The 17200-nt window shown below is 49.6% G+C and overlaps 2 long non-coding RNA genes across 3 annotated transcripts; both read left to right on the top strand.

Moving 5' to 3' along the window:
• The first annotated feature begins 960 nt into the window (after positions 1-960).
• LOC129526840 (uncharacterized) lies at positions 961-12193 on the top strand. Of its 2 annotated transcripts, none has more exons than XR_010133588.1 (3): positions 961-1349; positions 3207-3454; positions 11847-12193. It is a non-coding gene; the product is annotated as an uncharacterized lncRNA (long non-coding RNA). The 2 variants fall into 2 exon arrangements; XR_010133589.1 differs by lacking the exon at positions 11847-12193 and adding an exon at positions 5048-5271.
• Positions 12194-12711: 518 nt separating this feature from the next.
• LOC129526841 (uncharacterized) lies at positions 12712-14690 on the top strand. The gene is made up of 2 exons (XR_008671596.2): positions 12712-12841; positions 14511-14690. It is a non-coding gene; the product is annotated as an uncharacterized lncRNA (long non-coding RNA).
• Positions 14691-17200: the final 2510 nt, after the last annotated feature.

Here is a 17200-nt window from a genome sequence, read left to right as displayed (position 1 = left end):
CTGTGGCCACTTCCTCAGCCCTCAAGGGAGGAAGGGACTCCTCCTCTCTCAGTCCCCTCCACCTGACCCTCTGCTTTATCTGCCTCTACTCCTGAGAGGGGTCTTCGGGGTCAGCCCTCACTCAGGAAGGCCTGCTGCAGCTGTGGCATTTAGAATCCACTAATACAATCCTCAGCCAGACCTTTTCAGTTTCTGTCTGCTCAGCAGAAAACACTAATTTCTTTTTCACTGGTTCCAGGCAATGCTGCAAGAAGTAAGACAAACACTGTTTTGGCCAGAATTATTCCTGAAAATCTCTTAGGAAAGTGCCATACGGGAGACTGGAGTGTTATCTCCCAGCAAGTCTAATGAATGCCCACATTTCTCCCGGAGGAAAGAATGGCTGTTTCTTTGAGCTTCAGATTAAATAGAACACTTATTATTATTATTATTATTATTATTTTTGAGATGGAGTCTTGCTTGTTGCCCAGGCTGGAGTACAGTGGCACGATCTTGGCTCACTGCAACCTCTGCCTCCCGGGTTCAAGCGATTCTCCTGCCTCAGCCTGCTGAGTAGCTGGGATCACAGGCACACACCACCATGCCTGGCTAATTTTTGTATTTTTAGTAAAGACAGGGTTTCACCATGTTGGCCAGGCTGGTCTTGAACTCCTGACCTCAGGTGATCCACCTGCCTCAGCCTCTTAAAGTAATGGGATTACAGGCCTGAGCCACCGCATCTGGCCAGAACACTTATGTTTAGTGTCCATTTTTATACCAAAATTGTACAAAATACTTAAACATTACACTCCACAAGAACCAGGACTTGATCTAAATTGCTTCAGATTTGTTGTACTAGCTTTATTCCTAAAATCAAGGGAGTATATTGGATAAATTTTACTAAAATAAAAAGTTCTGTGGTTCTCTCATTTGTTCTTTCTGAGGAAATACTCATGTTTCCTGTTTCCATGCCCTAGGTGTCTGCAGCACAACAGCCAACACTTCTGGAGCACATGGCCCTGCAGTGAAGGATTCTGGAGCTCGCATTTGTCTGAAGGGGATCCGAGGAGGTTCTGTCTTGTTGAATGTGATTGAGAAGCTCAGAGTAGATGTAGACGCCGAGCTGGAGGAGGTTGTATGGACTTTGGGTACTCTGTCAAATCATACACAGGTGCTGTGAGTCCACAGGGGGGCCGACTCTCCAACCCGGGTCAGCCTTGAGGAAAAGTTCAAGCAGAGGGTCCATGTGCCCAGCGTGTTGTCTCTGAGGATTGAGAACCTGGCCCCTGAAGACAGTGGGCAGTACCTGGCCATGATCCACTTAACTGGGGGACAATTATCTGGCCAGGTTTTCTACCTCACTGTCTGTGGTGAGTGACACCCCTCCCTCCCCCATCGTCTGGCTTACCTGCTTTTTTTGTCCCTAGAGTGTCACATAGGCCCCATGCAGAGTTCCATTCAGACACCAGCCTTCAGACTCCATTTTCTCCACTAAAATAAGGCACATGAGGTCCCCAGAGATACAGAGCAGAGCTGAGATTCACACCAGGAAGAAAATCTCTTCAGTGTTTTGGGAAATGGAAATTCAGCAAAATAGCAATTTTTCCAATAATATTAATCATCCTATATATGATTAACATTAATTTATGTAGTAGTTTTTTATCACTGATGTAACAAACTACCAAAAATTATTGGCTGAAAGCAACACAAATTTATTATCTCACTGCGCTGTAGGCTAGAGATGTGACACAAGTATCCATGAGCTAAAATGAAGGTGGTGGCAGGGCTGTGTTCTTTCTCAGGGCTCCGGGGAGAAGCCATTTTCTTGCGTTTTTCACCTGCTAGTGGCTGCTGGCGTCCCATGGCTCGTGGCCATCTTCCTGTATCTCCTAATAGAACACTGATGTTAGTGTTTGGGAATTCAGAATCATTTCCCTATTTTAAGGTCAGCTGATTAGCAACCTTAATTCCATCTGGGAACTTAATTCTCCTTGCCTCGCAGCTAACTTATTCCCAGGTTACCAGAATTGGTCCTAGACATTTTGGAGGCCACTGTTCTGCCTACCACAGTTGGGAATCCCTGTGAATGGAGTCCTCCCCTCTCACTCAGCCCCAGCCCAGGGCCAGCCTCAGTCACATGAGCCACCACAAATCTAGCTCTCAAAGCCTCCGTAGGTGTAGGAGAAAGTTTACACTGCAACACTTCTTAGGAAACTAGTTTAGCCAACTCTTTCTTTCCCTAAAGTTCCTCTCTGCATGGGGGAATATCCTGCCATGGAAAGAGTGGCTTTTGCAGCTTTAGGTCCCATGTGATTTCTCAGGCTGGCCTGTGAATCGTATTTTTCTCTTCTGTCTGCACCACAGGTTCAATGGCATGTTCTTTTGTTGTTGTTATTGTTGGTTTTGAGACAGGGCCTTACTTTGTCACCCAGGCTGGAAGGCTGGAGCACAATGGCATAAATACAGCTCACTGCAGCTTCAACTTTCTGGCTCAAGCGATCAGACCACCTCTGCCCCAACAAGTAGCTTGGATTCCAGGAGACCGCCACCACACCCGGCTCATTTTTGTATTTTTTCTAGAGACGGGGTTTCACCATGTTGTCAGGCTGGTTTCAAACTCCTAAGCTCAAGCAATCTGCCTGCCACGGCCTCCCAAAGTGCTGGGATTACGGGCGTGAGCCACGGCTCCCAGATCCAGTGGCACTTTCTAACCACATTCAGAGTCATTGTTTCCATTCGTGACCACTGCATCCTCCACAGACATGTCCACTTTTGGGAGCATGGGCCTTTCTCTAGCCTCCCAGAGCTGACCTGATGTCCTGTCCCTCAAGGGTTGTGCGGTCCCCAGCTTGGCCTCAGCTGGGGGTGCAGGTGAAGGAACCTGGGCCAGAATAAGCCCTTATATCCCAGACTTTTTCTTTCCTGGAAAGACCCTAATTAAAAAAAAAAGGCTCTGGGAGGGTGGAGTCCAGCTTCCATTTTCTTTGGGACAGTTTTAAGACCTATTCAATCTAGGAAACCAACATGGAGCTGAACTCAGTGGCTTCCCTTGTCATTTGCTCAGTATTTGGCCTTGAGCAAATTGTGTTTTATCTGTAGAATACACCCATACCCACTTTTCCTATAGGGAGCATGCCATGGCTTTAATGAGAAAATGATAAGAAAGTGTGATGTGCAATGTTCTCCACAAATATGAGCTTTCTTTCTTCTGTCTCTTTCTTCCCCAGAGCCTGTGCCTCATCCTGAGATCCTGGCCAAGTCACTGTCTATCATACCAGGCTTGTGTAACATCACCCTGGAGTGTAGGGCTCCAGGAGCCACAGAGGACCTGAATGTGACTTGGGAGAGCAAGGACCTCCTCAGAGATCTGGAGCACAGAGAAACACGAGGACCAGCCCCTAACCCCTGGACCCTGGCTGTGAACCTGCCCCTGAGCCAGCAGAACAGCAATCTCACCTGTGTGGTCAGCAACTAGGTAGATCAGAAAGATGTAACCTTACCTTGGGGAAGCCTGTGTCAAAGTGAGTGGTGAGTGTAGCCTGCAAGATAGGAGGGGCTTCCTGAGCTCAGGCAGTACTGGGGTTTAATGGTTCTGGTCTCTATTCTCCACCATGTGCATTAGCACCACCTTCCACCTGCTCACCACACACAGCAGTGTGGGAGTCACATCCACCTTGCTTCTGCCCTTAACCATCTCTCCCACCGATGCCTTCCTCCCCACAACCCCACCATGTCCTTGTTGGTAAAGGCAGCAGCCTTCCAGGAGCTCTCCCACTCCATCCATCCTCCACTGGGCATCCAGAGTGGGCTTTGAGAAGAGCAGGACAGCTTGTGCCATTGTCTGTATCATCTGTGGGAACCTGATTCCAGCCACTCTCTGTATGATTCAGAGCTTAGATGCACCTCTGTCCACGTTGCTAGCCTCATCTGCTCTCTTCGCACCAAACTGCTTGCTGTAGTTCTCTGAATGTATCCTGCTGTTGCAAGCTTCTGGGCTTCTGCACATGCTGGCTTTTCTGTATCAGCCATCCCAAGTCCTGTGTCCTTCACTTCTGCTTCATGGGGTGAAGACCATGTAAAGGCCCCATGTTTGGTTTAAAGTTCTGTTAATAAGTTTGAACAAGGGCTTGCTATTTTCATTCTGCATAGGGCCTTTTCACTTATGTATTCAGTCCTGCACTTAGGCAGCAATCCTTTAGGGAGCGTCCATGGCACCCCACACTGAGTAGTAGTGGTGGGGTTATGTCTTTGCTCTGTAGACTGCAATGCCCTCAGGCAGAGGCCACCATCATGTTTTCCTTTGAATCCCTGTGCCAAGTACAGCTTCTGGCAAAGTTTGCTCACAATCAGTGTTCATTGGATGAATGAATGACTTGGTACCCTGGTGCAGTCACATCTTCTCTAACCTTTCCTCCAGGAGCTGCCGGAGAGCTCTGAAGTGTCAGCATCCCTTTAAACCACCCGTTACCTCCTCCCCTGTCCTCCATCCTGGAGTGTTCAGTACTTAGCGTGAAAACAAGGCCCTCTGGGCACAGACTCCTGTCCCCTCTGACTCTCCTTGCCATGGCTCCTCCCTGCCTTGTTCCTCTCCTGCTGCAATGGGGTGCCGGCAACTCCCAAGGCTGGTGTTTTGACACAGCAATTTCCTAAATGTGGTGCTCCTTCTTCCTGGAATGCCCCACCCTGAATATCTGAGAAACTCTTACTCCCGCTTCAAGCCTCAGTTTAGCCAGCACCTCCTCTGGGAGGCCCTCCCTGATGACCTTGTACAAGGTGTAAACCTCTATTGCAGCTGCGATCCCTCTGTCTGGCAGTTGGTATTTTCTGTCTTCCCTCCTGTGTGCTGGGCTGCTGTGGACATCGTCTTGTGCATCTCAGCATTCCTGGCACCAAGCAACAGCTCTTAACCAGTTGAATGAATGGACTTGTCATGCTCCTCCCTCTGCAGCTTCTGCACTAGGCTCCTTCCCACTGCTCCACATGCTTTCTCCCCCTGTCTACTCTTGGCAATGGTTATGTCAAGTTATTTCCTGCCTTAGCCTTTTTCACTCTCTGTCTGGGGGAACAGGTTCATGTAGACTGGACATGGCTCTCCTTCACGAGATATTCTTGGAGTCATTGCATTTGTGCTGTTGATCCTGAGAGCTGGGCTATACCTCTGGAAGAAACGTGGGAAGAAGAAGAAGAAGAAAGATGAGGAGGAAGAAGAGGAGGAGCAGAAGGAGGAGGAGGAGCGGGAGGAGGCAGGAATAGGCAGGTTGCATTTCTCCATCGAGGCCCAGATATCTCCCCTCCCCCACTAGAATCTGGGTTCTCTTTCTCCTGAAAGAGTGTCATTGTTTAGCTATATGAATAACCCTAGATATAGCATTGAGTTAACATGTCCAAGATATTTGTTGCTGGAAAAAACTGAACAGCAATGCATGGTATGATTTAATTTTTGTAAAAGTGTATAGATAGGTAGATAGAAAGATAAGCACAGAATAAAATCTATACTACGTGACAGATTACCAACAGTGGCTCACTCAGAAGTGAGGAATTCCTCAAGGTTTGCTTCTTTTTAGTTTATATATATAATGTAATATTTTATGTTATTGGAATCTTTTACAATGCTCAGTCACTGTGAAGTCAAAGGAAACAATTAAGACAATTTTGTAGCTTAATTCCATTTAGCTAATTAATCCCCATCTCTGTGGATGCACCTCATCTTCTCTGCTGACTGTGACATGGGGTAAAGACCAAACTCCATTCCACCCCATGCAGACACCATATACCTTTCCAGTTGCCATGAACAAATGAGAACAAACTCATGTAAAACAAAGCGATTCATTCTCATACACATCTGGGAGGGAAAGCAGCTCCAGAAAAGGCCATCTCTCAGGATGAGGGCAAGGGCGGGATTTCCTACAGGAAAGCAACAAAGTTTCAGGAGGAAAAGCAAATCAGTTAAATCAGTGCCTGACTTGTCAGAGAGCATTGGTTGATGTCTGACACTCAGCTTTAGGCATGGCAGAGCCCCAAGTACATTTGTGAAGTTTGGGCAGTTGTGTTCCCATTCTCCATCAAGCTGTTGCTGTTGTCGTTGTTTTTATTCCCACCAATGTCTGGAGCCCCAGGTGCCCTGGTTCCTTCTTGGGGCCTTGACTGCTTTATCCTTACCTTCCAGATTCAATCTTCAGCAGCAGGCAAGTCCTCAGGCTGCAGCTCAGGGCTCAGGGGAAATTTCCTTCCTCAGCCCATGCCCAGGAGCCTACACACACCCTGTACCTTTCCCCTATGATAGCCCTTTCTGGAAAACCTTTCCCCGTACCTCCACTTTGGAATTAGGGTGCAATAAGACCACATACTTGCCACAAAAGGTATATAGTTTTTTAAATTGTACCTATGAAGCAGATTTTCTTTCCTTATTTTATTTGTATTGTGCAGTAGTTGTACATTTTTAAAAAGGAAAAATGGTGCAAAACAGCAATCCCTTGCACTTCCTTCTCCACATCTAGACTGGCTCTCCAATGACAGTCACTTTCAACTATAGCCTTTACCTCCAAGTTTCTCAATAATGTGCTGATGTTACTATCTTCAGTTCAATTTTAGGCACTAACTATTGACTTTTCACTAAGATAAGTGAGGATTTTCCTCTCTCATATGTCTTCCCTCCTTTATCCTCCATCCAACTAATATAGATAGGTGACATTTTTGGTTTAAATCAATAGTATTTATAGTCTACAATTCTAGAAACAGCTAAAATTATTTAGCATTTTTATTGTAGGCCAGACACCATTCTAAGGTGCCTTACATCAAATTACTAATTTAACATGCCACCATCTCTACCATATATTATAATTATCTCCATTTTACAGATGAGGAAATTGAAACATCTCTTGGTAATTTGTGCAGCGTTCTGAATCTAGGAGGTGGCACAGTTGGGATTAGAAGCCAGGTAGTCCGGCTCCAGCATCCGTGCTTTCAACGGCTAGGCAATCCCCAAACTGAAGCCTGCTATTGGGAGCTTACTATTGTTCTTGCTGCTAGGGATACAGAAGTGAACAAGACAAATACCCAGCTCTCACAGAGCCTGCATTTCAGGAGGACACTGGAAATGAACAAATGCCCAAGTAGAGAGAGAAGGTCAGGTGGTGGCCAGTGGGTGGAGATGAAGCAAGCGGAGGGAGGCAGGAGGGCAGCCCTTTTCCGTGGATGCTCAGGGAAAGCCTCTTTGGAGAGGGAGCATTTTAGGCCTGAGTCGAGTGTAAGAACCATTTCACTGAGCAGGAAGAGCCTTCCAGGCAAGGAAAGGGCATGTGCAGATGCCTTCAGCTAAGGCTGGGCTGAAGTGCTGCAGAAGCAGTCACAAGGCCCCCGTGGCTGGAGTCAGTGATGAAGGGGACCTTGAACTGAGGTGGGAGAGTGGCCTGGGCCTTCCTGTATTAGGGTTAGGGAACTGAGATAGCTGAGGTGGGAGAGTGGCCTGGGCCCGACTGTGGTGGGGTCTGGAAACTGGGAGAGCTGAGGTGGGAGAGAGGCCTGGGGTCATATCTTGTTGGTCCTGGAAAGCCAAGGTAAGGACATGGATTTTTTTTTTTTTTTTTTTTTTTTCAGATGGAGCCTCTCCCTGTCACCCAGGGTGGGGTGCAGTGGTGCAATCTCAGCTCACTGCAACCTCTGCCTCCTGGGTTCAAGCAATTCTCCTGCCTCAGCCTCCCTAGTACCTGGGACTACAGGTGTGCGCCACTGCGCCTGGCTAATTTTTGTATTTTTAGTTGAGACGGGGTTTCACCATGTTGGCCAGGCTGGTCTCGAACTCCTGACCTCGTGATCCGTCTGCTTCCGCCTCCCAAAGTGCTGGGATTACAGGCGTGAGCCTCTGTGCCCGGCCAAGGACATGGATTTTATTCTCAGTGGGACGGGGGTGTTGACAGAGGATTGTGAGCAGCAGAGAAGGATAGTGTGACATTGATTTAAAGGCCCACACTTTTGGCGTGTGTTGAACCCACTGCTTGGCATCCAGGCTGGAGCCAGGGAGGCAGCTGAGGAGGCCCAGCAGGAATCCAGGATGAGACACTGGTGGCTTGGCCTAGAGTGGAAGTGGTGAGAGGTGGGCTAATTCATGACACATTCTGGAGAGTCGATAGGATTTGCTGTCGGGTTGGATGTGGAGTAGGAGAGGACGAGGAGTCCAGGGCGACCCCAAGGATTGTGGCCTGAGCGCTGGGGGGATGACGGTGCTGTTTACCGAGGTGGGGAGTGCTGGGGAAGGAGCAGGTTGGAGTGAGACTTTGAGATGCACCAAGGCCTCCAGGGGGACTGTGCAGGCATTTGGGCATATGAGTGTGGGCTCGGGGGGGAAGGTGAGCGTAGGCAGGGGAGTCCTGAGAGCAGGGCCCGGGTGCTGGAATGCTTAGAGGGTGGCAAGACAAGACTGAGAAGGAACAATCAGTGACACAGGAGGAAAGTCAGGTGAGTCTGGCATCCAGGGAGCCAAGTAAAGAGAGTTTTTCTTGAGGAATGGAGTGATGCATTGTGCCCGAGCTTGCTGAGGGTCCAGCAGGGTGATGTCCGAGAGCAGCCTGCTGGAGTCAGCTGGGGGAGCTCATGGGGACCTCCCAATGGCCAGCGAATTCTGTGGCTTTAGCGTCATTCTCCTTCCTCAGAGAAGGCGTCCCTGATCCTTATGCCTCCTCCTCTGCCGGTATCTGCACTTTCCCCTCTCTTATTTCTCATGATAGATAGCAATTTTGGCATTTCCTTGTTTAATGCCTCTCCTCCACTCGACCGCACATGGCATGGACAGGAGCACACACGCTGCACTCATCTGAGTCCCCAGTACCTAGTGCTGTGCTTGGCACACAGGCCGTGCTCAGTGACTATCTCAGGAATGGATGTGGATGGAGTCAGCCCCCATGAATTGGGACTCCGAACAGAGCCCAATCAGTTTTCAGTTCTGCTTTCGTAGAGTCAGCAGTGGGAACAGGGTTTTTGTTTGGGACCTAACATTCCTGGGTAAGAGAGGGGAGAAGCCTCACACACAGACCTGGCCGGCCTCTGTGGAAATGATGTCTGGACATGCCTGAGTATCTGACAGGAGCTGTGGTAACAAGAAAGAACATGGGCTCAGGAGTGGCAGCACTTTAAATAAAATAAACTTTATATTTTATAAAAGTTTTTCATTTACAGAAACATTGGGCAGATAGTACTGAGAGTCCCACAGACTCCACACCTAGTTTCACCTTTTATCAACATCTTATGCTATTAACATCTGTTGCAATTAATGAACCGATATGGATACATTCTTATGTACTCAAGTCCATACTTTCTTCAGACATCCTTAGTTTTTACGCGATGTCCTTTTCTGTTCCCAGATCCCACCCTACACACCTCTTTAGGCTCCTCTGGGCTGTGACAGCTACTCAGACTTTCCTTGTTTTCGCTGACATTCGTGAGGGGTACTGGTCAGGTGTTTTGAAGAATGTTCCTCAATTGGGATTTGCCTGATATTTCTCTCATGATGAGACTTGGAATTTGGGTTTTGGGGAGGAGGATGACAGAGGTAAAGTGCCATTTTCATCCCGTCATTTGAGGGTGCATGCTGTCATCGTGACATCACTATTGATGCTGACCTCAACTATCTTGACAAAGGTAAAGCTTGCTGAGTTTCATCCATTGTAAAGTGACTCCTTTTTCCCCTCTTCCACACTGTTCTCTTTGAAAAGAAGTCACTGTGTGCAGCCCAGACTTAAAGAGTAGGGAGTTAAACTTTACCTCCTTGAGAGTGGAATGTCTTCACACATTACTTGGAATTTTCTGCACAGAAGATTTTTTCTCCATTTACTTGTTTCCCATTTATTTATTCAATCAATCATTCCCCTTTTTTAATTTCTTTATTTCTTTCTTTATTCAATCAATCATTTATTTGTATCAGTATAAAGTCATTGATATATATTTTATGCTTCGGGCTATAATCCAAAGCCACTATATTTATTTTGTAGCTCAGATTGTTCCAGTTTGGCCATTTGGTGCCATGTTCTTTTGACACAGCCTCATCACTGTGTGCCTTTTTTTTTTGAGCACTTTCTTACTTGGACTCTCCAAGATGCTCCAGGCCCATCTTGTATATTTCCTGCTTCAGTTCTAGAAGCAGCCATTTCTCCCAGGAGCTCTAGTTTGATTTACTGCGGAATTGCTTTAGAAACCAAGATCTGGGCAAGAGGTGTCCTTGTTTTCAAGCATTAGGAACGCAGAGAGTGATTTCCCATCTACAGACAAGATTCCACCGAAGTCCATAAAATCTTATCATTTGCCTCCTTTGTTGGACATGAACAGACTTCAAGGTCACAGATGGGTCAGAAATTCATCACAAACATCTTTAGAAGGGAATGAAGGTAGTTAAAATAAATCTGCTAAAGGAAATGTCATCTGGGCCCCCAAAATATGGCAAGTTGAAGTATTCGGCAAGGAAAACATAGGGAGAGTTTGTTATTTGCTACTGGACAAGCTCAGTAATAGTTGTCCTAGCACAGAAGTTATTGTAAAGGTCTGTTGATAAAAACAATCCAGACTGTACTGCAAGTGTAGGACAAGAACAAGTGCTTTGGGGCCAGATTGATTTGGATTTGAATCCTTTCTGTTATTCGTCTGCCTGGAAGCTTGGATAAGTCACTTTGCTTCTCTAAGCCTCACTTTCTCATCTGTAAAGTGGATATACTGATCATGCCTACCTAATAGAGTTGTTTGAGGATTCATGAGATGCATATCAAGTGTGTAGCCTCAGCCCCTGGCACATAGTAAGTGTTTAATAAATGTCATTTGCCTGAAATATGCCAGGGAGCACCTGCCCAGGAAACAGCTATAGCAGATCTGAGGCCACAAGGCCTATTGGACACCTACACATATTATGTTAGAAAAGTAGATTTTGGCTTTTGGTGGTGATTGCTTTAGGAGATGGGTCAAAACTAATTTAAGCCCAAATATAGGAACACCCAAATATAGGCAGAGCAATTAGCGGTAGATAATTGGGGTGAAGATGCTGCTCTATTGCTTAGATTCTGAAAAACAGGTCCTTCTGGATCTGCCCACCCTACAGAGAATGGGGACAGTGGACTGCCCTCTTTTCCCCTGCACATTCCCTGGGCAGAAGGTCCAGGGGAAAGAAGAGGTGGACAGAGAGCAGAGTGTTTACATGGGTGGGATAGGCAGAGGCCAGCTCTCCCTCCAGGTCAGGGTCTCCATAGATGGAAGTGTTCAGCCCAGGGGACAGCCACCTCTGTATGGGAGAGATTCTTCCATCTCCTGTGTAGGGAGGTTTTGAGGAGTTTGGCAATAGTAGCCAACATCATTTGCGGGGTCCCACCAACTCTGAAGGCCAGTAGAAGAGAAAGCATCTACTCCTCTATGGAGCTGGCCCCCTCAAGTGAGGGTCCTGGCAAGAACAGGGCTGCACTCTCTAAACAAATCCCAGCCAGGAGGGAGGGGCCTCTGCCTCATTATTAACCTGGTCTTATCTCTGATTGCTATTTTGATTGGTGAGGTACTTGGCATCATGCCGTGCACTTGAACTCCACCCCAGAGACTGCGATCCTGGGGCAAACATTCAGTTACCCCATGGTTTATTCTACTGCATGTGTGAATTAATTGCTTTTCTTGTTTTGTGAGCGATTTGGTGCTCAAGTGTACAATTTACTCTGCTTATCCATTTGCACATGTTTAATGGTATTTCTTTCTGGTAAGTGAAGAATCACTGTGTTTGTGCGGGGGGGGGGCAAGTGTGTTAAAACTATATTCACATTTTTCTTTATTGTAAATGGGTTTCAGAGGCTCATATTTTAAAACGTAGAAGTGAGTTGGCTGAGGAATTCGTGGGTATCTCTCCCCAGGACTCTCCTTTCCCCAAGGACAGTTTTATTTCGAAAGAAAAATTGGAAATACAGAGCCACGAGGGGGCGCCCTGGACCCTGGTCTGGTGGTAAAGTCAGCACCTTCATAAAGCAAGGATCTCCTAGATGCCGGGTTCAGAATGAAACAGAAGCATTGGCTGAACATCTGCCGGGGACCTCACTGGGCACGCACAGGGCCTCACTTACTCAACGCAGACACTCCCTGAAGTGAGTGCTTGTGCCCCTCTGTGGTGAGCTCACAGGCTCAGGCAAGTTCAGCAATCTGTCCAGGGTTACTCAGGTAATAAGTGGAAAATGAGATTCAGACCCAATTCTGTGCAGTTCTAAAGCCCCGGCTCCCCCAGACCAACTGACTAAGGCTCATCTAGGGAGGGCTTGATACTTGGAAGGTGCTGGTCAGCGCGGAAGCGAGGCTGGTGGGCGCCCGTGTCCTCGGGGCAGGGTCACGGGCATCTGCCCACAAGGGAGATGTTTCTAGCCGGGGTCACGGAGCATGGGGATGTTCCTGAATGTGGGAGAAACAGTCCCTCACCCTGACCATCTCGGAGTCTGTGTCCACCAAGAGCCCTTGTGGTTGGGAAGAGACTTTGTTAATGGGAATGGGGTGTCTGGGTTGCTGGTTAGGTGCCTGTCCCCAGACGGGGTGTCTTTTATTTTAACATTATATAACATTATGTATTACATAATGTTAAATATACTGTATAATAACAGTATATATATACTGTTATATAACATATAATAAGAGTATTATATATGTTATATAATATACAATATATTGTGTATATATACAATAATATAATTATATATACAATTATGAATATAATAAAATGTTTTCTGTTTTTAGACTCGAAGTACTGAGGATTTCGAGAATATCTCTCAGGGTGATTTTAGGGGAATTTGTCAGTGCTCCTGAAAATAGGATTGAGAAGATGTGGTCCGGTCCCAGGCGTAACTACTGAGGGCGTCAGGAACCAGTAAGGGGATGATGGCAGAGGCGGGCGGTCCGAAGCAGCCTCTGCCAGGGCCCCCGCTGCGGTGGGGTGCGGGCGCGGGCCGTGGGTCCTCGGGTGCGGACGCCCAGGCGAAGGGTCCCCGGGGCCTGCCACCCTGGAGCCGGCCCCTGGGAGCTGCTGGGGCTGGGCCGGGCGGGGTCAAGCCACCCGCCGGCGGGGGAACTGCACAGTGGGGCACGGAGGGACCCCGAGGCGGAGCTGGGCCCAGGGCTGTGCCGCACTTGTGCACAGAGTACCGACAGGCACCAATCGCCGGGCGGTGGCCGCACTAAAGGGGCCCGGGGCTGAAAGCGGGAAGGGTGCCCACTTCCCGGACCTGGCCAGCCTCGCCCACCCTGCTGACGGCGCCAGGTTCCTGCGCCTCCTGAGCTGGAGATTCAGCTCGCCAGGGCACCTGAGGTTGCGTCTCCAGGATCCACCCTGCGTCTGGGTGACCGCCGAGCTAGGTGCTCCCGGCCGCCGGGTCCCGGGCCCGCAGTCCGCTCCCGAAAGCACCCCCCTGGCAGGGTCTCAAGCTGGACGAAGGGGAGCCCCAGGTCACCCTGAGCGCTGGGGCCGCAGGGGGAACTTGCGGCGATGTCACCCCTGCCCTGCATGCCAGCCCAGGCCTGGCGAAGGCCTGAGCCCCGCCCAAGGCTGCACAGCGCAGCAGGAGCGGCTGCGGGAGCAGCGGTGACGGCAGTGGGTCGCCTGTGCCCCATGTCCCCAAGGCAGCTGACTGTGCCATCCCCACTTTCGCAAGCCGGGGCAGGACCAGCTCCCAGGCCGGGAGCCTCGGCTGCCGCCTCGATCTGGCTCCCTGCGGTGACCTGGGAGCCCAGGAACACCTGGCCAAAGGCGCAGCCGGGACTCGCGGGACTGGCCAGCGTGGGATTCATTTGTGCGGGGTTGGTCTGGGCCACTGTGCCACCTGCACCTAGACTGCCTCAGCTGTGGGGAAAGGCAGAGAAGGGGCACTGGGGTGGGGGTAGGGGGTTGCTGCACTCTGCAGAGCCAGGGACAGGTGGGAGCCCTACCCCTCCCGAATCTGCAGGGTGGGAGCTCCCCAGGCCAGCTGCAGCAGCCCTGGTTGTGGCTGTGGGCCTGGGCATCATGGTGCTCTCCTCTCTAGCCTGTCCTCTCCCACTTCCTGGCACCGCTCTGATCTTGGAGCCGGGTTAGGGTGAGCTTGGGGGTTGTCGCAGCTCCACAGGGTGTATGCTGGGGCAGTGCTGATGCCCTGACCCCCTGCTGCCTTCATCCCCCCAGACTTTGGGTGCCAAGGAGCGGGGGAGGGAGGCTGAGATGGGCAGCTAGGCATTGGCCTGAGGCCTCCTTGGCACCAGTGGCCTAGGTGCCATGGGTGGCTGCAGGAGGTAGACAGGCTCCTAGGCAGGAAGAGGCAGGTGTGGGTGAGGCCCCACTTTCAGGACAGGGAAGGCCTGAAGGCTGGCAGCTGGGTTGCCAGTCCCACTGACCAGAGTGGGGACTAGTGGTGCCTTGTCTGGGCTTCCCATGGCTCTCCATGGGCCAATTGGCATGCACTTCCTTCCCTCTGAGCCCCATAATAGCTCAGGGCTCAGCCAGAGTAGAGGAGAGGATGGAGAGGCAAGGACGGAGAGACAACTAGATGACCAGCTACTCTTTGCAGGGCCTCCTCTTTGCTGAGAGCTGTAGATTGGGAGGACCAACCGCAGACCAGGAGCTACCCTCTGCTGAGAGCTGAGCACTTGTCCAGACGACCTGCCTACAGAGAAGAGCTACCCACTGCTGGTCTCTGAGGTCTCTGCTGTTCTAACACTTAATAAAGCTCCTCTTCCTATTGCTCACCCTCCGCTTGTCTGCATACCTCATTCTTCCTGGATGCAAGACAAGGCCTCAGACAAAGGCGCCACTGACCACAGAGGTTTCCAGCCAGAAAAAGCAACACCCCACAGAAAAAGCAAAACCCCAAAGATCCTGTGACAGTGATATTTATCAAGATAGGGAGAGGGGGCTGGAGGAGGGGTCAAGAGCAATAAAAGACAAAAAACACTGAGTGTTTATCTAATAAGGTAGACGTTATTTTTCCCATTTTACATATGAGGAAACTGAGATTTAGAGAAGTTATGTAACTTGGTTAGGGTTAAACAGCTAATATTAGGCAAAGCTGGGACCTAAACGTGGGATTTCAGAGGCCAGTGTCCAATCTTTCTTTATAATAGTGAGTGGCCTCTCAGAAAACATGGACTTGATTCTCACCAGAAACCCAACACCTCTTCCCTAAGTGCTTTCCCTGTTTTCCTCAAATCCAGGAACTGTTGGTCTTTTGGGCAATTCTGAGCACAGCCACTAAGTGGCGACATTGCCCGACTATGGCTCAGCCCTGTTTCTCCGGGGAAGAATAGGGGAGGGGAGGGGAGGGAGTCGGAGTTGCCCTGTTGTGTGTTGTGCTGTGCGTGGGGCTTTCTTCTATCTATTTAGTCCTCCCAGCAACCCTGCAGAGGAGGTATTATCTCATTTTCCAGATGAGGCCATTGAGGATCTGCTGGATGACAGAGCTTAGCGGTAGAAGCAGGAATGGAATCAACGTCCAGTTGGATTCCAAGTCCTGTCTCCAAGCATGCTGGGCTCCCAAAGGAAAAGCCTTTCTGTGCCCTCAGACTACACAGTCTTGTGGGGAAGGGGACAGTGGGGACCCCACGTGAGTTTTAGGCTGGGACAGCCTAGCAGTGAAGGAGGAGGCTGGGTGAGGAGTAACCAAGCCTTAGCTTTGGTGATTGATGGGAAGAATTGGGTTCTGAGGTGGAAATCAATTACAATTACAATCACCCGTGTGGATCCCCTAGAGTGCTGCTCTACTGGAGACCAACATTCCATCCCTCAGCAAGTTTCTCCTTCTGCTTGGGAAGAGGCTGTGTTTTCTTCCCGATGAAATGGTTGGCTGGTGTTGAGGGGCTGCAAGCCGACTTGTGAGCTGGTTTTGTGCATCTCCTCCCAACCCTATGTTCACAGTCATGATGTTGGTAGTTTGAAATTAGACAGAGTGGGAATATTTACACCATGGAAATTGGAAACACTAGAAACCAGGGCTTTTTCTTCCTGCAGAGCCAGTGGTTAAACTGCTACCTGCTGACCACTGCCCACCAGGTAGCAGGAGGCACACACCTGAGAGGCAGGTGAGCGCAGAGAGATGGACCAGGGGCGCCCGTGGATTTGCAGCTCCCATGTCATACTTACTTTGGGATCTGAGTAGAATTGCTGCACATTTAAATGGATATTTTTTCCCTCTCTTTCATTTTTTGTTGCCGAGGGCAAATAACTGCATTTGAGAAGTCCAACCTGCATCTGACGTGCTTCCCCTGGAAAGCAAGATGGCTAAGATTGTGCTGTCTGTGAAGCCACCTAGGGGCTCAGTGACAGCAGCAGATGGTGACTGGGCAGGAAGGAAAGTCTCTTCCAGTGCCAGGCTCAGGTGTGCTCAGTAAATATGTGTTTCTTGGCAAGCAGTGGGGCTGTCACCTGTAGCTTAGCTGGAAGCTGCTTGTCTTGTTCCTGCATATTCCTGATGCCCCCAGGATGTTTACAGGCAGGGTTGGGACTGGGGTGGGGCAGCACGACCCCCACTCTCAGGTGCCTGCTCTGCACCAGCATGAGTCTCAGGGTTTCCGGCTGAACTGTGTCCCTGCAGAATTCAACTGGGGATGGAAATTCTAACCCCCAGTACCTCTGAATATGACTGTATTTGAGATGGGGCCTTTAAAGACATGAGGAAGGTAAACTGAAGTCAAATGGGTGGGTTCTAATCCAATACACCTGGTGTCCTTATAAGAACAGGAGATTGGGAGATTAGGCAGGTGCACACGAAGACTAGGTTAAGACACAGGGGGAAGACAGCTGTATGCTAGCCAAAGAGAGAGGCCTCAGAGGAACCCACAACTGCCAGCACCTTAACCTTGTTCTTCTAGCTTCCAGAAGTGTGAGAAAATAAATTTATGTTGTTTAAGCTTCCCAGTGTGTGTTCTTTGCCATGGCAGCCACAGCGGAGCTGACTAATATACTGAGAGTGAGGGCCTCCCCGCCTCACCTCTTCATGGGGCCTGGTCTTGCATCAGCAGGGGGGTGGGCAGAACCAGAGTATCTGGTTACATCACAGATGATTGACGACTTGCTAAGAGTGCTGGGAGAACCCAGAGCACCTAATTCACCTGGGACAGGTCAGGGCTGGCTCCTCAGGGCTACCTGAGCTGCATGTGGAAGGGGCAGCAATTTGACAGGGGATGGCAGGGAAGGGTCTTACTCAGGGAATGGGTGCAGGTGGGCAGGCTGGAGACTGACTGGTGTCCTTCTGAGGTCTGTAAG

The sequence above is a fragment of the Gorilla gorilla genome, chromosome 1 (assembly GCF_029281585.2).
Source record: "Gorilla gorilla gorilla isolate KB3781 chromosome 1, NHGRI_mGorGor1-v2.1_pri, whole genome shotgun sequence".
NCBI lineage: Eukaryota > Metazoa > Chordata > Mammalia > Primates > Hominidae > Gorilla > Gorilla gorilla.
This window is presented reverse-complemented; position numbering and strand designations above follow the sequence as displayed.